The sequence below is a fragment of the Phyllobates terribilis genome, unplaced genomic scaffold (assembly GCF_046119375.1).
Source record: "Phyllobates terribilis strain yellow unplaced genomic scaffold, ASM4611937v1 Scaffold_142__1_contigs__length_4687701, whole genome shotgun sequence".
Classification (NCBI taxonomy): domain Eukaryota; kingdom Metazoa; phylum Chordata; class Amphibia; order Anura; family Dendrobatidae; genus Phyllobates; species Phyllobates terribilis.
This window is the reverse complement of record NW_027362902.1, coordinates 1,340,471-1,357,418: the sequence shown is the minus strand read 5'-3', so window position 1 is coordinate 1,357,418 and position 16,948 is coordinate 1,340,471. Positions and strand designations below refer to the sequence as shown.

Below are 16,948 nucleotides of genomic sequence, written 5' to 3'. Positions count from 1 at the left end.
CAAAAAAGAAATTTTAAGCGCAGCAGAGTAACCAGCGCACATACCTGTTAGCTCAGGTGAGTTTAAAAGGCTGCTGTTGATAACAAGGGCATTTGCTAAATAGATGGTGTGTGTGCAACAATATACTGAAAGGTCAATTATATTGTGCAGCTTATCTCACCACCTGTAGTTATTTAGGTGAAAGCTCCAAAATGCTTGCCTAATATGTCTGTTTATCCAAAAGGAAGTAAAAAGGGAGAGCTAGAAAGATAGCATTGCATCACATTACATGGCAATGCAATGCACAGTTGCTGAAGTTGAACCAAAATGAGCTTGTAATCTGGCTTCTGCAACTTTGAACATGAAAAATCCAATGAGGAGAAGAAAAGCAGAGCCAAAGAGTCCATCCCAAAATCCGACAAACAAGCAAAATGAACAAAAAACATTGAATTCAATTCTTTCTGATTTTAGAAACTGCATTAAAGAAGGGGTGCACCGGTCCTGGAGATACTGCAATACCAGGTCAATGCGTGGAGTGGACAGAGCAAGCTCTTTTTCCATCTCCCTGTTCTAAAAATCCATTTAATATATGGTCCCCAGATAGGGGACGTATCAGATATTAAACTGATAAGAACAGATACTACACTTGATCTTAGCCAAAAGGCCGAGAAGCGATAACCAGAATTGGTTTCAAACTACGGAGCCACCCAAGGATCCTAAAAAGTCCATTTGTGGAGATGAGCTCCTGGACTCCCGTTAAGAAGACATGTTGTCAACCTCTAGATCCCTTACATGCCTGCACTTTTCGGCTTGCTGCTGCTGCAATCCACGCATTTTAGATCTGCATAACTCCACCTCTTTAAACACAGCACCTTCACCCCCTGCTGTTCCCACCCGCCTCAACACCGTTGGAAGGGAGGAGAACCAATTAAGGCGGGGGGTGGGGTGGAACGAGCAGCTGTCTACCCTTAGCAGGAGGGCTCCTGATTACATACCTCTCCTGCTGCTGCTGCTGCTGGCTGTCCAGCAGCAGACTGAAGGTGGCTGCTGCTGTGCACAGGTATATAAAGGCTCAGAGCCTATTATGACACGCGCAGCCAGCGTTCCATTGCCACATTCCATCTACTGCAGGCAGGATACCTGGCTGGCTGAATGTCGCTGAGAAGCTCACAGAGACCGCCATAAGCAACAGTTTAACAGAATGCCACAGACTAATCAACCAAACTTTTTGGGTTGGGTTCTCTTTTATAGTCTGCAGGCATTAAATGAAAGAAGTCAGTGTTCCAGCAGAAGGAGACAACGTTTCAGAAAAGGCATTGTAGCAAACCAAAAAAGAAATTTTAAGCGCAGCAGAGTAACCAGCGCACATACCTGTTAGCTCAGGTGAGTTTAAAAGGCTGCTGTTGATAACAAGGGCATTTGCTAAATAGATGGTGTGTGTGCAACAATATACTGAAAGGTCAATTATATTGTGCAGCTTATCTCACCACCTGTAGTTATTTAGGTGAAAGCTCCAAAATGCTTGCCTAATATGTCTGTTTATCCAAAAGGAAGTAAAAAGGGAGAGCTAGAAAGATAGCATTGCATCACATTACATGGCAATGCAATGCACAGTTGCTGAAGTTGAACCAAAATGAGCTTGTAATCTGGCTTCTGCAACTTTGAACATGAAAAATCCAATGAGGAGAAGAAAAGCAAAGCCAAAGAGTCCATCCCAAAATCCGACAAACAAGCAAAATGAACAAAAAACATTGAATTCAATTCTTTCTGATTTTAGAAACTGCATTAAAGAAGGGGTGCACCGGTCCTGGAGATACTGCAATACCAGGTCAATGCGTGGAGTGGACAGAGCAAGCTCTTTTTCCATCTCCCTGTTCTAAAAATCCATTTAATATATGGTCCCCAGATAGGGGACGTATCAGATATTAAACTGATAAGAACAGATACTACACTTGATCTTAGCCAAAAGGCCGAGAAGCGATAACCAGAATTGGTTTCAAACTACGGAGCCACCCAAGGATCCTAAAAAGTCCATTTGTGGAGATGAGCTCCTGGACTCCCGTTAAGAAGACATGTTGTCAACCTCTAGATCCCTTACATGCCTGCACTTTTCGGCTTGCTGCTGCTGCAATCCACGCGTTTTAGATCTGCATAACTCCACCTCTTTAAACACAGCACCTTCACCCCCTGCTGTTCCCACCCGCCTCAACACCGTTGGAAGGGAGGAGAACCAATTAAGGCGGGGGGTGGGGTGGAACGAGCAGCTGTCTACCCTTAGCAGGAGGGCTCCTGATTACATACCTCTCCTGCTGCTGCTGCTGCTGGCTGTCCAGCAGCAGACTGAAGGTGGCTGCTGCTGTGCACAGGTATATAAAGGCTCAGAGCCTATTATGACACGCGCAGCCAGCGTTCCATTGCCACATTCCATCTACTGCAGGCAGGATACCTGGCTGGCTGAATGTCGCTGAGAAGCTCACAGAGACCGCCATAAGCAACAGTTTAACAGAATGCCACAGACTAATCAACCAAACTTTTTGGGTTGGGTTCTCTTTTATAGTCTGCAGGCATTAAATGAAAGAAGTCAGTGTTCCAGCAGAAGGAGACAACGTTTCAGAAAAGGCATTGTAGCAAACCAAAAAAGAAATTTTAAGCGCAGCAGAGTAACCAGCGCACATACCTGTTAGCTCAGGTGAGTTTAAAAGGCTGCTGTTGATAACAAGGGCATTTGCTAAATAGATGGTGTGTGTGCAACAATATACTGAAAGGTCAATTATATTGTGCAGCTTATCTCACCACCTGTAGTTATTTAGGTGAAAGCTCCAAAATGCTTGCCTAATATGTCTGTTTATCCAAAAGGAAGTAAAAAGGGAGAGCTAGAAAGATAGCATTGCATCACATTACATGGCAATGCAATGCACAGTTGCTGAAGTTGAACCAAAATGAGCTTGTAATCTGGCTTCTGCAACTTTGAACATGAAAAATCCAATGAGGAGAAGAAAAGCAGAGCCAAAGAGTCCATCCCAAAATCCGACAAACAAGCAAAATGAACAAAAAACATTGAATTCAATTCTTTCTGATTTTAGAAACTGCATTAAAGAAGGGGTGCACCGGTCCTGGAGATACTGCAATACCAGGTCAATGCGTGGAGTGGACAGAGCAAGCTCTTTTTCCATCTCCCTGTTCTAAAAATCCATTTAATATATGGTCCCCAGATAGGGGACGTATCAGATATTAAACTGATAAGAACAGATACTACACTTGATCTTAGCCAAAAGGCCGAGAAGCGATAACCAGAATTGGTTTCAAACTACGGAGCCACCCAAGGATCCTAAAAAGTCCATTTGTGGAGATGAGCTCCTGGACTCCCGTTAAGAAGACATGTTGTCAACCTCTAGATCCCTTACATGCCTGCACTTTTCGGCTTGCTGCTGCTGCAATCCACGCGTTTTAGATCTGCATAACTCCACCTCTTTAAACACAGCACCTTCACCCCCTGCTGTTCCCACCCGCCTCAACACCGTTGGAAGGGAGGAGAACCAATTAAGGCGGGGGGTGGGGTGGAACGAGCAGCTGTCTACCCTTAGCAGGAGGGCTCCTGATTACATACCTCTCCTGCTGCTGCTGCTGCTGGCTGTCCAGCAGCAGACTGAAGGTGGCTGCTGCTGTGCACAGGTATATAAAGGCTCAGAGCCTATTATGACACGCGCAGCCAGCGTTCCATTGCCACATTCCATCTACTGCAGGCAGGATACCTGGCTGGCTGAATGTCGCTGAGAAGCTCACAGAGACCGCCATAAGCAACAGTTTAACAGAATGCCACAGACTAATCAACCAAACTTTTTGGGTTGGGTTCTCTTTTATAGTCTGCAGGCATTAAATGAAAGAAGTCAGTGTTCCAGCAGAAGGAGACAACGTTTCAGAAAAGGCATTGTAGCAAACCAAAAAAGAAATTTTAAGCGCAGCAGAGTAACCAGCGCACATACCTGTTAGCTCAGGTGAGTTTAAAAGGCTGCTGTTGATAACAAGGGCATTTGCTAAATAGATGGTGTGTGTGCAACAATATACTGAAAGGTCAATTATATTGTGCAGCTTATCTCACCACCTGTAGTTATTTAGGTGAAAGCTCCAAAATGCTTGCCTAATATGTCTGTTTATCCAAAAGGAAGTAAAAAGGGAGAGCTAGAAAGATAGCATTGCATCACATTACATGGCAATGCAATGCACAGTTGCTGAAGTTGAACCAAAATGAGCTTGTAATCTGGCTTCTGCAACTTTGAACATGAAAAATCCAATGAGGAGAAGAAAAGCAGAGCCAAAGAGTCCATCCCAAAATCCGACAAACAAGCAAAATGAACAAAAAACATTGAATTCAATTCTTTCTGATTTTAGAAACTGCATTAAAGAAGGGGTGCACCGGTCCTGGAGATACTGCAATACCAGGTCAATGCGTGGAGTGGACAGAGCAAGCTCTTTTTCCATCTCCCTGTTCTAAAAATCCATTTAATATATGGTCCCCAGATAGGGGACGTATCAGATATTAAACTGATAAGAACAGATACTACACTTGATCTTAGCCAAAAGGCCGAGAAGCGATAACCAGAATTGGTTTCAAACTACGGAGCCACCCAAGGATCCTAAAAAGTCCATTTGTGGAGATGAGCTCCTGGACTCCCGTTAAGAAGACATGTTGTCAACCTCTAGATCCCTTACATGCCTGCACTTTTCGGCTTGCTGCTGCTGCAATCCACGCATTTTAGATCTGCATAACTCCACCTCTTTAAACACAGCACCTTCACCCCCTGCTGTTCCCACCCGCCTCAACACCGTTGGAAGGGAGGAGAACCAATTAAGGCGGGGGGTGGGGTGGAACGAGCAGCTGTCTACCCTTAGCAGGAGGGCTCCTGATTACATACCTCTCCTGCTGCTGCTGCTGCTGGCTGTCCAGCAGCAGACTGAAGGTGGCTGCTGCTGTGCACAGGTATATAAAGGCTCAGAGCCTATTATGACACGCGCAGCCAGCGTTCCATTGCCACATTCCATCTACTGCAGGCAGGATACCTGGCTGGCTGAATGTCGCTGAGAAGCTCACAGAGACCGCCATAAGCAACAGTTTAACAGAATGCCACAGACTAATCAACCAAACTTTTTGGGTTGGGTTCTCTTTTATAGTCTGCAGGCATTAAATGAAAGAAGTCAGTGTTCCAGCAGAAGGAGACAACGTTTCAGAAAAGGCATTGTAGCAAACCAAAAAAGAAATTTTAAGCGCAGCAGAGTAACCAGCGCACATACCTGTTAGCTCAGGTGAGTTTAAAAGGCTGCTGTTGATAACAAGGGCATTTGCTAAATAGATGGTGTGTGTGCAACAATATACTGAAAGGTCAATTATATTGTGCAGCTTATCTCACCACCTGTAGTTATTTAGGTGAAAGCTCCAAAATGCTTGCCTAATATGTCTGTTTATCCAAAAGGAAGTAAAAAGGGAGAGCTAGAAAGATAGCATTGCATCACATTACATGGCAATGCAATGCACAGTTGCTGAAGTTGAACCAAAATGAGCTTGTAATCTGGCTTCTGCAACTTTGAACATGAAAAATCCAATGAGGAGAAGAAAAGCAAAGCCAAAGAGTCCATCCCAAAATCCGACAAACAAGCAAAATGAACAAAAAACATTGAATTCAATTCTTTCTGATTTTAGAAACTGCATTAAAGAAGGGGTGCACCGGTCCTGGAGATACTGCAATACCAGGTCAATGCGTGGAGTGGACAGAGCAAGCTCTTTTTCCATCTCCCTGTTCTAAAAATCCATTTAATATATGGTCCCCAGATAGGGGACGTATCAGATATTAAACTGATAAGAACAGATACTACACTTGATCTTAGCCAAAAGGCCGAGAAGCGATAACCAGAATTGGTTTCAAACTACGGAGCCACCCAAGGATCCTAAAAAGTCCATTTGTGGAGATGAGCTCCTGGACTCCCGTTAAGAAGACATGTTGTCAACCTCTAGATCCCTTACATGCCTGCACTTTTCGGCTTGCTGCTGCTGCAATCCACGCGTTTTAGATCTGCATAACTCCACCTCTTTAAACACAGCACCTTCACCCCCTGCTGTTCCCACCCGCCTCAACACCGTTGGAAGGGAGGAGAACCAATTAAGGCGGGGGGTGGGGTGGAATGAGCAGCTGTCTACCCTTAGCAGGAGGGCTCCTGATTACATACCTCTCCTGCTGCTGCTGCTGCTGGCTGTCCAGCAGCAGACTGAAGGTGGCTGCTGCTGTGCACAGGTATATAAAGGCTCAGAGCCTATTATGACACGCGCAGCCAGCGTTCCATTGCCACATTCCATCTACTGCAGGCAGGATACCTGGCTGGCTGAATGTCGCTGAGAAGCTCACAGAGACCGCCATAAGCAACAGTTTAACAGAATGCCACAGACTAATCAACCAAACTTTTTGGGTTGGGTTCTCTTTTATAGTCTGCAGGCATTAAATGAAAGAAGTCAGTGTTCCAGCAGAAGGAGACAACGTTTCAGAAAAGGCATTGTAGCAAACCAAAAAAGAAATTTTAAGCGCAGCAGAGTAACCAGCGCACATACCTGTTAGCTCAGGTGAGTTTAAAAGGCTGCTGTTGATAACAAGGGCATTTGCTAAATAGATGGTGTGTGTGCAACAATATACTGAAAGGTCAATTATATTGTGCAGCTTATCTCACCACCTGTAGTTATTTAGGTGAAAGCTCCAAAATGCTTGCCTAATATGTCTGTTTATCCAAAAGGAAGTAAAAAGGGAGAGCTAGAAAGATAGCATTGCATCACATTACATGGCAATGCAATGCACAGTTGCTGAAGTTGAACCAAAATGAGCTTGTAATCTGGCTTCTGCAACTTTGAACATGAAAAATCCAATGAGGAGAAGAAAAGCAGAGCCAAAGAGTCCATCCCAAAATCCGACAAACAAGCAAAATGAACAAAAAACATTGAATTCAATTCTTTCTGATTTTAGAAACTGCATTAAAGAAGGGGTGCACCGGTCCTGGAGATACTGCAATACCAGGTCAATGCGTGGAGTGGACAGAGCAAGCTCTTTTTCCATCTCCCTGTTCTAAAAATCCATTTAATATATGGTCCCCAGATAGGGGACGTATCAGATATTAAACTGATAAGAACAGATACTACACTTGATCTTAGCCAAAAGGCCGAGAAGCGATAACCAGAATTGGTTTCAAACTACGGAGCCACCCAAGGATCCTAAAAAGTCCATTTGTGGAGATGAGCTCCTGGACTCCCGTTAAGAAGACATGTTGTCAACCTCTAGATCCCTTACATGCCTGCACTTTTCGGCTTGCTGCTGCTGCAATCCACGCGTTTTAGATCTGCATAACTCCACCTCTTTAAACACAGCACCTTCACCCCCTGCTGTTCCCACCCGCCTCAACACCGTTGGAAGGGAGGAGAACCAATTAAGGCGGGGGGTGGGGTGGAACGAGCAGCTGTCTACCCTTAGCAGGAGGGCTCCTGATTACATACCTCTCCTGCTGCTGCTGCTGCTGGCTGTCCAGCAGCAGACTGAAGGTGGCTGCTGCTGTGCACAGGTATATAAAGGCTCAGAGCCTATTATGACACGCGCAGCCAGCGTTCCATTGCCACATTCCATCTACTGCAGGCAGGATACCTGGCTGGCTGAATGTCGCTGAGAAGCTCACAGAGACCGCCATAAGCAACAGTTTAACAGAATGCCACAGACTAATCAACCAAACTTTTTGGGTTGGGTTCTCTTTTATAGTCTGCAGGCATTAAATGAAAGAATTCAGTGTTCCAGCAGAAGGAGACAACGTTTCAGAAAAGGCATTGTAGCAAACCAAAAAAGAAATTTTAAGCGCAGCAGAGTAACCAGCGCACATACCTGTTAGCTCAGGTGAGTTTAAAAGGCTGCTGTTGATAACAAGGGCATTTGCTAAATAGATGGTGTGTGTGCAACAATATACTGAAAGGTCAATTATATTGTGCAGCTTATCTCACCACCTGTAGTTATTTAGGTGAAAGCTCCAAAATGCTTGCCTAATATGTCTGTTTATCCAAAAGGAAGTAAAAAGGGAGAGCTAGAAAGATAGCATTGCATCACATTACATGGCAATGCAATGCACAGTTGCTGAAGTTGAACCAAAATGAGCTTGTAATCTGGCTTCTGCAACTTTGAACATGAAAAATCCAATGAGGAGAAGAAAAGCAGAGCCAAAGAGTCCATCCCAAAATCCGACAAACAAGCAAAATGAACAAAAAACATTGAATTCAATTCTTTCTGATTTTAGAAACTGCATTAAAGAAGGGGTGCACCGGTCCTGGAGATACTGCAATACCAGGTCAATGCGTGGAGTGGACAGAGCAAGCTCTTTTTCCATCTCCCTGTTCTAAAAATCCATTTAATATATGGTCCCCAGATAGGGGACGTATCAGATATTAAACTGATAAGAACAGATACTACACTTGATCTTAGCCAAAAGGCCGAGAAGCGATAACCAGAATTGGTTTCAAACTACGGAGCCACCCAAGGATCCTGAAAAGTCCATTTGTGGAGATGAGCTCCTGGACTCCCGTTAAGAAGACATGTTGTCAACCTCTAGATCCCTTACATGCCTGCACTTTTCGGCTTGCTGCTGCTGCAATCCACGCATTTTAGATCTGCATAACTCCACCTCTTTAAACACAGCACCTTCACCCCCTGCTGTTCCCACCCGCCTCAACACCGTTGGAAGGGAGGAGAACCAATTAAGGCGGGGGGTGGGGTGGAACGAGCAGCTGTCTACCCTTAGCAGGAGGGCTCCTGATTACATACCTCTCCTGCTGCTGCTGGCTGTCCAGCAGCAGACTGAAGGTGGCTGCTGCTGTGCACAGGTATATAAAGGCTCAGAGCCTATTATGACACGCGCAGCCAGCGTTCCATTGCCACATTCCATCTACTGCAGGCAGGATACCTGGCTGGCTGAATGTCGCTGAGAAGCTCACAGAGACCGCCATAAGCAACAGTTTAACAGAATGCCACAGACTAATCAACCAAACTTTTTGGGTTGGGTTCTCTTTTATAGTCTGCAGGCATTAAATGAAAGAAGTCAGTGTTCCAGCAGAAGGAGACAACGTTTCAGAAAAGGCATTGCAGCAAACCAAAAAAGAAATTTTAAGCGCAGCAGAGTAACCAGCGCACATACCTGTTAGCTCAGGTGAGTTTAAAAGGCTGCTGTTGATAACAAGGGCATTTGCTAAATAGATGGTGTGTGTGCAACAATATACTGAAAGGTCAATTATATTGTGCAGCTTATCTCACCACCTGTAGTTATTTAGGTGAAAGCTCCAAAATGCTTGCCTAATATGTCTGTTTATCCAAAAGGAAGTAAAAAGGGAGAGCTAGAAAGATAGCATTGCATCACATTACATGGCAATGCAATGCACAGTTGCTGAAGTTGAACCAAAATGAGCTTGTAATCTGGCTTCTGCAACTTTGAACATGAAAAATCCAATGAGGAGAAGAAAAGCAAAGCCAAAGAGTCCATCCCAAAATCTGACAAACAAGCAAAATGAACAAAAAACATTGAATTCAATTCTTTCTGATTTTAGAAACTGCATTAAAGAAGGGGTGCACCGGTCCTGGAGATACTGCAATACCAGGTCAATGCGTGGAGTGGACAGAGCAAGCTCTTTTTCCATCTCCCTGTTCTAAAAATCCATTTAATATATGGTCCCCAGATAGGGGACGTATCAGATATTAAACTGATAAGAACAGATACTACACTTGATCTTAGCCAAAAGGCCGAGAAGCGATAACCAGAATTGGTTTCAAACTACGGAGCCACCCAAGGATCCTGAAAAGTCCATTTGTGGAGATGAGCTCCTGGACTCCCGTTAATAAGACATGTTGTCAACCTCTAGATCCCTTACATGCCTGCACTTTTCGGCTTGCTGCTGCTGCAATCCACGCGTTTTAGATCTGCATAACTCCACCTCTTTAAACACAGCACCTTCACCCCCTGCTGTTCCCACCCGCCTCAACACCGTTGGAAGGGAGGAGAACCAATTAAGGCGGGGGGTGGGGTGGAACGAGCAGCTGTCTACCCTTAGCAGGAGGGCTCCTGATTACATACCTCTCCTGCTGCTGCTGCTGCTGGCTGTCCAGCAGCAGACTGAAGGTGGCTGCTGCTGTGCACAGGTATATAAAGGCTCAGAGCCTATTATGACACGCGCAGCCAGCGTTCCATTGCCACATTCCATCTACTGCAGGCAGGATACCTGGCTGGCTGAATGTCGCTGAGAAGCTCACAGAGACCGCCATAAGCAACAGTTTAACAGAATGCCACAGACTAATCAACCAAACTTTTTGGGTTGGGTTCTCTTTTATAGTCTGCAGGCATTAAATGAAAGAAGTCAGTGTTCCAGCAGAAGGAGACAACGTTTCAGAAAAGGCATTGTAGCAAACCAAAAAAGAAATTTTAAGCGCAGCAGAGTAACCAGCGCACATACCTGTTAGCTCAGGTGAGTTTAAAAGGCTGCTGTTGATAACAAGGGCATTTGCTAAATAGATGGTGTGTGTGCAACAATATACTGAAAGGTCAATTATATTGTGCAGCTTATCTCACCACCTGTAGTTATTTAGGTGAAAGCTCCAAAATGCTTGCCTAATATGTCTGTTTATCCAAAAGGAAGTAAAAAGGGAGAGCTAGAAAGATAGCATTGCATCACATTACATGGCAATGCAATGCACAGTTGCTGAAGTTGAACCAAAATGAGCTTGTAATCTGGCTTCTGCAACTTTGAACATGAAAAATCCAATGAGGAGAAGAAAAGCAGAGCCAAAGAGTCCATCCCAAAATCCGACAAACAAGCAAAATGAACAAAAAACATTGAATTCAATTCTTTCTGATTTTAGAAACTGCATTAAAGAAGGGGTGCACCGGTCCTGGAGATACTGCAATACCAGGTCAATGCGTGGAGTGGACAGAGCAAGCTCTTTTTCCATCTCCCTGTTCTAAAAATCCATTTAATATATGGTCCCCAGATAGGGGACGTATCAGATATTAAACTGATAAGAACAGATTTTTTTTTTTTTTTTTTTTTGAAAGCCCGAATTCGTGTACAAAACCCGAGTGCGCTTAAAAAAGTGACAAGTGCCACAAAAAAAGTGCACTAGGATGCTGGTCTTCTTGAAACCCTCTCCAAAAGGAGAAGGGTCCCCCAAACCATTCCCCGTCCCTCCGAGCCAAAAGGCCACAGCGAGGAACAGGGACAAAAAGCCACCTCCAGCCGAAGCCAGAGGCGACCCAATCTTACCCCCAGCACCTGCCCGAGTTCTCACCCGAGCAAGGCACTAGGAGCCAAAGACTGTGCTCCCCTCCCGGAAGAGGGGAGCCAACAACGCTCTCCTCCCGAAAGAGGAGAGCCAGGGGGTTCAGGGGGGAGCGGAACCTGATGGCCACACACTCCCCCCCCTAGACCTGCCAAGAGAGGAACCCGTAAGGGAACCGCATCCCGACAAAATCCTAGTAGGACGTGACACACGTGAATAAGTGGACACACAGTGACAAAGAAATTAAATAAATAGTGAAGGTTTCACAGTATAATACTGCCCGGACCTTCGACCGGGAATTGAAAAATTCCCCATCCTAAGGCCAGAAGGCCCGGAATAAGGGTGTGTGCGAAGAAAGAAAATTTGAAGTGCTTGTGCAAATGTGCCATAAACTCAAGTGGGGTTCCCAATCCCAGTGAGTTAAGGCACCCCAGGGTCACCACTCCTGGGGCACTTCACACTTCGGGCTTTCGATCTTCCCCGGCCCAATGGCGTCGATCCTGGGGGGCCATGCTTTCCACCAGATGACTATATTAGCCACCTGGCGTACTAACAAGCGCCTAAACCCCAGTGTGCATAATGTATCAATCTACTAGGGCGGCCAACATCCAAAACCACCTTTTCGAAAGATACTACACTTGATCTTAGCCAAAAGGCCGAGAAGCGATAACCAGAATTGGTTTCAAACTACGGAGCCACCCAAGGATCCTAAAAAGTCCATTTGTGGAGATGAGCTCCTGGACTCCCGTTAAGAAGACATGTTGTCAACCTCTAGATCCCTTACATGCCTGCACTTTTCGGCTTGCTGCTGCTGCAATCCACGCGTTTTAGATCTGCATAACTCCACCTCTTTAAACACAGCACCTTCACCCCCTGCTGTTCCCACCCGCCTCAACACCGTTGGAAGGGAAGAGAACCAATTAAGGCGGGGGGTGGGGTGGAACGAGCAGCTGTCTACCCTTAGCAGGAGGGCTCCTGATTACATACCTCTCCTGCTGCTGCTGCTGCTGCTGGCTGTAGAGCAGCAGACTGAAGGTGGCTGCTGCTGTGCACAGGTATATAAAGGCTCAGAGCCTATTATGACACGCGCAGCCAGCGTTCCATTGCCACATTCCATCTACTGCAGGCAGGATACCTGGCTGGCTGAATGTCGCTGAGAAGCTCACAGAGACCGCCATAAGCAACAGTTTAACAGAATGCCACAGACTAATCAACCAAACTTTTTGGGTTGGGTTCTCTTTTATAGTCTGCAGGCATTAAATGAAAGAAGTCAGTGTTCCAGCAGAAGGAGACAACGTTTCAGAAAAGGCATTGTAGCAAACCAAAAAAGAAATTTTAAGCGCAGCAGAGTAACCAGCGCACATACCTGTTAGCTCAGGTGAGTTTAAAAGGCTGCTGTTGATAACAAGGGCATTTGCTAAATAGATGGTGTGTGTGCAACAATATACTGAAAGGTCAATTATATTGTGCAGCTTATCTCACCACCTGTAGTTATTTAGGTGAAAGCTCCAAAATGCTTGCCTAATATGTCTGTTTATCCAAAAGGAAGTAAAAAGGGAGAGCTAGAAAGATAGCATTGCATCACATTACATGGCAATGCAATGCACAGTTGCTGAAGTTGAACCAAAATGAGCTTGTAATCTGGCTTCTGCAACTTTGAACATGAAAAATCCAATGAGGAGAAGAAAAGCAGAGCCAAAGAGTCCATCCCAAAATCCGACAAACAAGCAAAATGAACAAAAAACATTGAATTCAATTCTTTCTGATTTTAGAAACTGCATTAAAGAAGGGGTGCACCGGTCCTGGAGATACTGCAATACCAGGTCAATGCGTGGAGTGGACAGAGCAAGCTCTTTTTCCATCTCCCTGTTCTAAAAATCCATTTAATATATGGTCCCCAGATAGGGGACGTATCAGATATTAAACTGATAAGAACAGATTTTTTTTTTTTTTTTTTTTTGAAAGCCCGAATTCGTGTACAAAACCCGAGTGCGCTTAAAAAAGTGACAAGTGCCACAAAAAAAGTGCACTAGGATGCTGGTCTTCTTGAAACCCTCTCCAAAAGGAGAAGGGTCCCCCAAACCATTCCCCGTCCCTCCGAGCCAAAAGGCCACAGCGAGGAACAGGGACAAAAAGCCACCTCCAGCCGAAGCCAGAGGCGACCCAATCTTACCCCCAGCACCTGCCCGAGTTCTCACCCGAGCAAGGCACTAGGAGCCAAAGACTGTGCTCCCCTCCCGGAAGAGGGGAGCCAACAACGCTCTCCTCCCGAAAGAGGAGAGCCAGGGGGTTCAGGGGGGAGCGGAACCTGATGGCCACACACTCCCCCCCCTAGACCTGCCAAGAGAGGAACCCGTAAGGGAACCGCATCCCGACAAAATCCTAGTAGGACGTGACACACGTGAATAAGTGGACACACAGTGACAAAGAAATTAAATAAATAGTGAAGGTTTCACAGTATAATACTGCCCGGACCTTCGACCGGGAATTGAAAAATTCCCCATCCTAAGGCCAGAAGGCCCGGAATAAGGGTGTGTGCGAAGAAAGAAAATTTGAAGTGCTTGTGCAAATGTGCCATAAACTCAAGTGGGGTTCCCAATCCCAGTGAGTTAAGGCACCCCAGGGTCACCACTCCTGGGGCACTTCACACTTCGGGCTTTCGATCTTCCCCGGCCCAATGGCGTCGATCCTGGGGGGCCATGCTTTCCACCAGATGACTATATTAGCCACCTGGCGTACTAACAAGCGCCTAAACCCCAGTGTGCATAATGTATCAATCTACTAGGGCGGCCAACATCCAAAACCACCTTTTCGAAAGATACTACACTTGATCTTAGCCAAAAGGCCGAGAAGCGATAACCAGAATTGGTTTCAAACTACGGAGCCACCCAAGGATCCTAAAAAGTCCATTTGTGGAGATGAGCTCCTGGACTCCCGTTAAGAAGACATGTTGTCAACCTCTAGATCCCTTACATGCCTGCACTTTTCGGCTTGCTGCTGCTGCAATCCACGCGTTTTAGATCTGCATAACTCCACCTCTTTAAACACAGCACCTTCACCCCCTGCTGTTCCCACCCGCCTCAACACCGTTGGAAGGGAAGAGAACCAATTAAGGCGGGGGGTGGGGTGGAACGAGCAGCTGTCTACCCTTAGCAGGAGGGCTCCTGATTACATACCTCTCCTGCTGCTGCTGCTGCTGCTGGCTGTCCAGCAGCAGACTGAAGGTGGCTGCTGCTGTGCACAGGTATATAAAGGCTCAGAGCCTATTATGACACGCGCAGCCAGCGTTCCATTGCCACATTCCATCTACTGCAGGCAGGATACCTGGCTGGCTGAATGTCGCTGAGAAGCTCACAGAGACCGCCATAAGCAACAGTTTAACAGAATGCCACAGACTAATCAACCAAACTTTTTGGGTTGGGTTCTCTTTTATAGTCTGCAGGCATTAAATGAAAGAAGTCAGTGTTCCAGCAGAAGGAGACAACGTTTCAGAAAAGGCATTGTAGCAAACCAAAAAAGAAATTTTAAGCGCAGCAGAGTAACCAGCGCACATACCTGTTAGCTCAGGTGAGTTTAAAAGGCTGCTGTTGATAACAAGGGCATTTGCTAAATAGATGGTGTGTGTGCAACAATATACTGAAAGGTCAATTATATTGTGCAGCTTATCTCACCACCTGTAGTTATTTAGGTGAAAGCTCCAAAATGCTTGCCTAATATGTCTGTTTATCCAAAAGGAAGTAAAAAGGGAGAGCTAGAAAGATAGCATTGCATCACATTACATGGCAATGCAATGCACAGTTGCTGAAGTTGAACCAAAATGAGCTTGTAATCTGGCTTCTGCAACTTTGAACATGAAAAATCCAATGAGGAGAAGAAAAGCAGAGCCAAAGAGTCCATCCCAAAATCCGACAAACAAGCAAAATGAACAAAAAACATTGAATTCAATTCTTTCTGATTTTAGAAACTGCATTAAAGAAGGGGTGCACCGGTCCTGGAGATACTGCAATACCAGGTCAATGCGTGGAGTGGACAGAGCAAGCTCTTTTTCCATCTCCCTGTTCTAAAAATCCATTTAATATATGGTCCCCAGATAGGGGACGTATCAGATATTAAACTGATAAGAACAGATACTACACTTGATCTTAGCCAAAAGGCCGAGAAGCGATAACCAGAATTGGTTTCAAACTACGGAGCCACCCAAGGATCCTAAAAAGTCCATTTGTGGAGATGAGCTCCTGGACTCCCGTTAAGAAGACATGTTGTCAACCTCTAGATCCCTTACATGCCTGCACTTTTCGGCTTGCTGCTGCTGCAATCCACGCGTTTTAGATCTGCATAACTCCACCTCTTTAAACACAGCACCTTCACCCCCTGCTGTTCCCACCCGCCTCAACACCGTTGGAAGGGAGGAGAACCAATTAAGGCGGGGGGTGGGGTGGAACGAGCAGCTGTCTACCCTTAGCAGGAGGGCTCCTGATTACATACCTCTCCTGCTGCTGCTGCTGCTGCTGGCTGTCCAGCAGCAGACTGAAGGTGGCTGCTGCTGTGCACAGGTATATAAAGGCTCAGAGCCTATTATGACACGCGCAGCCAGCGTTCCATTGCCACATTCCATCTACTGCAGGCAGGATACCTGGCTGGCTGAATGTCGCTGAGAAGCTCACAGAGACCGCCATAAGCAACAGTTTAACAGAATGCCACAGACTAATCAACCAAACTTTTTGGGTTGGGTTCTCTTTTATAGTCTGCAGGCATTAAATGAAAGAAGTCAGTGTTCCAGCAGAAGGAGACAACGTTTCAGAAAAGGCATTGTAGCAAACCAAAAAAGAAATTTTAAGCGCAGCAGAGTAACCAGCGCACATACCTGTTAGCTCAGGTGAGTTTAAAAGGCTGCTGTTGATAACAAGGGCATTTGCTAAATAGATGGTGTGTGTGCAACAATATACTGAAAGGTCAATTATATTGTGCAGCTTATCTCACCACCTGTAGTTATTTAGGTGAAAGCTCCAAAATGCTTGCCGAATATGTCTGTTTATCCAAAAGGAAGTAAAAAGGGAGAGCTAGAAAGATAGCATTGCATCACATTACATGGCAATGCAATGCACAGTTGCTGAAGTTGAACCAAAATGAGCTTGTAATCTGACTTCTGCAACTTTGAACATGAAAAATCCAATGAGGAGAAGAAAAGCAAAGCCAAAGAGTCCATCCCAAAATCCGACAAACAAGCAAAATGAACAAAAAACATTGAATTCAATTCTTTCTGATTTTAGAAACTGCATTAAAGAAGGGGTGCACCGGTCCTGGAGATACTGCAATACCAGGTCAATGCGTGGAGTGGACAGAGCAAGCTCTTTTTCCATCTCCCTGTTCTAAAAATCTATTTAATATATGGTCCCCAGATAGGGGACGTATCAGATATTAAACTGATAAGAACAGATACTACACTTGATCTTAGCCAAAAGGCCGAGAAGCGATAACCAGAATTGGTTTCAAACTACGGAGCCACCCAAGGATCCTAAAAAGTCCATTTGTGGAGATGAGCTCCTGGACTCCCGTTAAGAAGACATGTTGTCAACCTCTAGATCCCTTACATGCCTGCACTTTTCGGCTTGCTGCTGCTGCAATCCACGCGTTTTAGA

At 45.4% G+C, this 16,948-nt stretch overlaps 12 non-coding genes and 2 pseudogenes across 12 annotated transcripts; all 14 read right to left on the bottom strand.

The window, feature by feature from the left end:
- Positions 1 to 464: 464 nt before the first annotated feature.
- LOC141206502 (U2 spliceosomal RNA) lies at positions 465 to 655 on the bottom strand. The gene has a single exon (XR_012277056.1). It is a non-coding gene; the product is annotated as a U2 spliceosomal RNA (small nuclear RNA).
- A 1,115-nt stretch (positions 656 to 1,770) lies between these two features.
- On the bottom strand, positions 1,771 to 1,961 carry LOC141206501 (U2 spliceosomal RNA). The gene has a single exon (XR_012277055.1). It is a non-coding gene; the product is annotated as a U2 spliceosomal RNA (small nuclear RNA).
- Positions 1,962 to 3,076: 1,115 nt separating this feature from the next.
- On the bottom strand, positions 3,077 to 3,267 carry LOC141206500 (U2 spliceosomal RNA). Its single transcript, XR_012277054.1, has one exon. It is a non-coding gene; the product is annotated as a U2 spliceosomal RNA (small nuclear RNA).
- A 1,115-nt stretch (positions 3,268 to 4,382) lies between these two features.
- On the bottom strand, positions 4,383 to 4,573 carry LOC141206499 (U2 spliceosomal RNA). Its single transcript, XR_012277053.1, has one exon. It is a non-coding gene; the product is annotated as a U2 spliceosomal RNA (small nuclear RNA).
- A 1,115-nt stretch (positions 4,574 to 5,688) lies between these two features.
- On the bottom strand, positions 5,689 to 5,879 carry LOC141206498 (U2 spliceosomal RNA). The gene has a single exon (XR_012277052.1). It is a non-coding gene; the product is annotated as a U2 spliceosomal RNA (small nuclear RNA).
- Positions 5,880 to 6,994: 1,115 nt separating this feature from the next.
- On the bottom strand, positions 6,995 to 7,185 carry LOC141206497 (U2 spliceosomal RNA). The gene has a single exon (XR_012277051.1). It is a non-coding gene; the product is annotated as a U2 spliceosomal RNA (small nuclear RNA).
- Positions 7,186 to 8,300: 1,115 nt separating this feature from the next.
- On the bottom strand, positions 8,301 to 8,491 carry LOC141206496 (U2 spliceosomal RNA). The gene has a single exon (XR_012277050.1). It is a non-coding gene; the product is annotated as a U2 spliceosomal RNA (small nuclear RNA).
- Positions 8,492 to 9,600: 1,109 nt separating this feature from the next.
- Positions 9,601 to 9,791, bottom strand: LOC141206495 (U2 spliceosomal RNA). Its single transcript, XR_012277049.1, has one exon. It is a non-coding gene; the product is annotated as a U2 spliceosomal RNA (small nuclear RNA).
- Positions 9,792 to 10,906: 1,115 nt separating this feature from the next.
- LOC141206341 (U2 spliceosomal RNA) lies at positions 10,907 to 11,091 on the bottom strand. The gene has a single exon (XR_012276972.1). It is a non-coding gene; the product is annotated as a U2 spliceosomal RNA (small nuclear RNA).
- A 794-nt stretch (positions 11,092 to 11,885) lies between these two features.
- Positions 11,886 to 11,977, bottom strand: LOC141206410 (U2 spliceosomal RNA; annotated as a pseudogene).
- Positions 11,978 to 13,095: 1,118 nt separating this feature from the next.
- LOC141206340 (U2 spliceosomal RNA) lies at positions 13,096 to 13,280 on the bottom strand. Its single transcript, XR_012276971.1, has one exon. It is a non-coding gene; the product is annotated as a U2 spliceosomal RNA (small nuclear RNA).
- Positions 13,281 to 14,074: 794 nt separating this feature from the next.
- On the bottom strand, positions 14,075 to 14,166 carry LOC141206409 (U2 spliceosomal RNA; annotated as a pseudogene).
- Positions 14,167 to 15,284: 1,118 nt separating this feature from the next.
- On the bottom strand, positions 15,285 to 15,475 carry LOC141206494 (U2 spliceosomal RNA). The gene has a single exon (XR_012277048.1). It is a non-coding gene; the product is annotated as a U2 spliceosomal RNA (small nuclear RNA).
- Positions 15,476 to 16,593: 1,118 nt separating this feature from the next.
- On the bottom strand, positions 16,594 to 16,784 carry LOC141206548 (U2 spliceosomal RNA). The gene has a single exon (XR_012277101.1). It is a non-coding gene; the product is annotated as a U2 spliceosomal RNA (small nuclear RNA).
- Positions 16,785 to 16,948: the final 164 nt, after the last annotated feature.